We start from the raw sequence: 4,563 nt of genomic DNA on the forward strand, positions 1-4,563 counted from the left end.
CTCTCTTTTTTTTTTCTTTTTTTTTTTTTTTTTTTTTTTTTTTTTTTTTTTTTTTTTTTTGGGGTGTAAATGAAAAAAAAACCGTGAATACGAATCCCATTGAAAGTCATTTTACAACGAAGTTTGCATATTTACTGAGTGTATTTACATTCACTAGTAAGCAAACCATATTCACAGAATGATATCGATGTTAAGACTGCTGGTACAGTTGCCATATAATAAAGGCCGAATATTTACCGCTCAATCTTTAGTCTTTCTTTCCGGCATGAACATGGCCTTTAGCGGCGCGATATAATACACAGCGCACGTGTAGAGGCCTCGTAGAATAATTATCAGTTTTTAAATGTCATGTGTGTCTTCTTTTCCCTTTACATATCATCCTAGTTTTAGCACATCATGTACACAGTTCATCACACGTCACGAGTTCGTCACATCTCAGGCATTATTATACTGTTATGCGTGAAAATCTAAGGTGACGTCGAAAACATCAGAATATGATCATTCTTATTCGTCGATCGTCCTAGAGTTATTACCAGTACTTTCTTATTACTCATACCAATATAACATACTTTATAATTTCATCGTTTCTAAGATGATTGGGGTTTATTTATCAGAATTTATTTACAGGGTCTATAAAACAAATGAGTAGGTCGTTTCTTTGTTTTGTAATTAAGCACAAAGCTACACAATGGACTATCTGTGCCCTGCCCACCACGGGGATCGAAACCCGGATTTTAGCGTTGTAAGTCCGCAGACATACCGCTGTGCCAATGGGGGGGGGGGGGCATATGTAGGTCTAACAGAGCTAAATAAGTAAATGAGGCAAAGCAAAGTAATGTAACAGGGATATTCAATAGCTGAGAACCACAAGTATGAGTGAAAAAGTAGCAATATAATAGAACGACGATATTCAATAGCTGAGAACCACAAGTATGAGTGTATAAGTAGCAATATAATAGAACAATGATATTCAGTGGCTGAGAATCACAAGTATAAGTGTATAAGTAGCAATATAATAGAACAATGATATTCAGTGGCTGAGAATCACAAGTGTAAGTGTATAAGTAGCAATATAATAAAACAATGATATTCAGTGGCTGAGAATCACAAGTATGAGTGTATAAGTAGCAATATAATATAACAATGATATTCAGTGGCTGAGAACCACAAATACAAGTGTATAAGTAGCAATATAATAAAACAATGATATTCAGTGGCTGAGAATCACAAGTATAAGTGTATAAGTAGCAATATAATAAAAACAATGATATTCAGTGGCTGAGAATCACAAGTACAAGAGTATAAGTAGGAATAAAATAGAAAAATGATATTCAGTGGCTGAGAACCACAAGTATAAGTGTATAAGTAGCAATATAATAGAACAATGATATTCAGTGGCTGAGAATCACAAGTACAAGAGTATAAGTAGCAATATAATAGAACAATGATATTCAGTGGCTGAGAACCACAAGTATAAGTGTATAAGTAGCAATATAATAAAACAATGATATTCAGTGGCTGAGAACCACAAGTATAAGTGTATAAGTAGCAATATAATAAAACAATGATATTCAGTGGCTTAAAATCACAAGTATAGGAGTATAAGTAACACTTCATGATCATTTTATAAAGAGTGAAAGTGTTAACGGTTAAGCCTATTATAGAGGATTGAAATCTAACAAGTCGTTACAATAAGCTAAATAAATCAATGTTGTTGTTTTTTGCTTGTTTTTTCCCAAAAATAAACTATACTTAGTTACACATTGTAATTCATTTTCCATTGTGATGCAACATGTGGGTTGTCTGATTTGTATAAAAGTGGAAGTATACGAATATTATAGAAGAAAACTTGGCAAAATATCTTAATGATTTGATTTAGTTTGTTTCGGAAATTCTCACGAAGCTACACAAGAGTTATTTGCATTAATCATTCCTAATTTTGAGCTGATAGGCTGAAGGGAAGGCAACCATTCAACAACATCCACTGTCAACTCTTAGGCTTCTCTAATGAAATGCCTATGCGATTTAACTGTTAATCTAATAATGCACCCATGGCCCCAAAATGCAAGCACGTTTTGGTGGCCAAAGGTCAAACCAGGGATCTCCGGTTTCACAGTCTGGTAGACTAACCATTAGGCCTATTCCAATGAAACAACGTTATTACTAAATGGCTGGTACCCCAGTGGGTCAGCGGTAAGTTTATAGACTTATAACGCTAAAATCCGGGGTTAGATTCCTGGTGGTAGACAGAGGGCAGATAGTGTAATGTGTAGCTTTGCGTTAAAGCAACCAAACTAACTGACTGATGATACAAATATGGTTACAACACATTCAATACTAACTACGAACACTCAACTGTTTACCTTTCAATTTACAAACTACGTATATTTCTCTTCGCTGAACAGGTATACTTCACCATCGTCCTCATACTCATCACACCGGGAATATGCTTTAAAAATTGTAGTTATCTTTAATTAGAAACGATTTCATATCAATGCCATTTTTCTTACATCCCTTGTTTAAATGCGTCATTCAGCATTACTCGTCAACTACACTATACTGATGGCTGAGATTCTGTGAAGGACGTGGCCTAGTTGTTAGCGTATCGGGTTGCAAGTCGATAGAACCAAGTTTAGAGGTCGCGATATGCAGAGACGAGAACAACAAATTAAACGTTTGGTTGATCACAGCTTTTAAAGGATGGGGGTCAGGAGGGTGCTTAGACTCTCCTCCGAAGCAAGAGGATCTACGTGCTCTCTGGTGCATTTTGGGACACTAAATATTTACATTATTTGATAGGATGACCAGTAGATATTGGACTTTTGCTACTTTAACTCATGTTCCAATGATCAAATTACAGACTAGTTAACACGCAAATTAATCATTTCATGAAATATTGTACAAATCAGTTTTCAATAGGACAAATTGTTGACCAATAAAAGGAGTCTTTTAAAAGAAATATATAAATACTTCGTTTGTTTTCCTGAAAAAATTTAGGCAAAAATTATGTAGAAGTTAGCTTATTTCTTGAGTATCTGAAATTTCCCGGTCCAAAGATTTTGCCATCCCGTGTATAACATAACTTATGAAACTGAAAATAATTTCGGAATGTGAAATTTAATATATCTGTATTGTTTTTTAGTGCAAAGCACATAAGGGGCTATCTGCGCTCTGTCCACTGCGAGGAATTTAACCTTTGATTTTAGATTTTTAACTTCGTAAGCTTATCACCAACTCACAGAACATTATGTTTACAATAAATGTTTTCATTAGTAACAAAAAGTCCTCAATTGTTAAAAGTAATTTCGAGAATTTTATCATATACCTACTTCACACATCTTTCATCATCTCTCCAATTTAGACTCCATATAAATGAATTCACAAATTAAAGTAATGTCCGATGAAAGAAAAATATTTTTCCTATAAAAATCTAAAGAAATTAGTGAAAAACGCACACCATTAACATTAAGGAGTTCGTGCATATTCGAGGTATTTGAATAACTTCGGCTTCGAACAACGTTTTTTGAGTAGCTAAAAGGAACCTCGCATATCGATTTCTGTTTATCGTAAACATCAAAGCAATCATAAGTCGAGCATACTTATACTATTATCTTGTCTCCGGCCTAACTCCTCCAACATTTTTCTAACCGGATTTGAACGAATTGGGTAAATGGTCAATTTGACAATATAAGTGGAGGTAATCAGGAAATGGTGGCCAATTCTCATTTCTGGGAATCCTGCTACACTTGTTCCGCACTTTCAGCTACGGATGCAATATAAAGATAACAATTAATCCCACTGTTCCGTAAAGTGTAACCATGTACGCGGCGAGTTTTACTGACTAGTTGCCTTTCCTCTGGCCAAGTTGAAGATTAGAGATGGCTGTTCCTGTATTTTGGGATCTCTGACATAGTTATTTAGTTATGCCTTTATAAGGTGTCGTTCAGATTGAAAATACCAAATACTTTTCATTTCACATATTAAATCGTGACTGATATTTTAAAAAGGAAACGTTTAATCGAAGTTCACTCAACATCATCAAGTTACGAAAACAAAAAAAAAAGTGTCGCACAAGAAATCATTTAGCATCATGAGGTCATAAAAAGGGGGAAAAAATAAGAAAACGTTTCGCCGGAGTACATCAATGGAAAATATAAAATGAAAGCCCCCCTACTGACAATAGTATTGTTAATAACAACAGTACAATAGGAATTAGAACGTAACCATACTTCGCGGCAGTTGATGAAGACTCGTTAGAAGTTTTGATTTGTAAAACATATTTCTTCCCTTAAGGTGAAAAATCAAAATGTAAATTCATTTTAGTTAGGCATTACAGCCTATCAAGTATAATACACCTCTACGGTTACAAAAATATATAAGTAATATGAAATACTTAAAAAAAGCTTCCGATTAAGTTGTAAAATGCACAACAAACACAATTAACCTTGCCAGCATTGCCGTGTAAATCTAGGGAAAATTATTAATTTCAACCGAATTTATAAAACGTGTGGACAGAAGTATTGCTGAGCCCGATCTTAAAAAATCCCCTCTCATTAAACACTC

The 4,563-nt window shown here is 34.3% G+C and overlaps 1 protein-coding gene across 5 annotated transcripts in view; it reads right to left on the bottom strand.

Moving 5' to 3' along the window:
• LOC106463315 (kazrin-like) overlaps window positions 1–4,563 on the bottom strand; it is a 63,325-nt gene that overhangs the window by 40,518 nt on the left and 18,244 nt on the right. The window lies entirely within an intron of this gene.

The sequence above is a fragment of the Limulus polyphemus genome, unplaced genomic scaffold (genome assembly GCF_000517525.1).
Source record: "Limulus polyphemus unplaced genomic scaffold, Limulus_polyphemus-2.1.2 Scaffold1376, whole genome shotgun sequence".
NCBI lineage: Eukaryota > Metazoa > Arthropoda > Merostomata > Xiphosura > Limulidae > Limulus > Limulus polyphemus.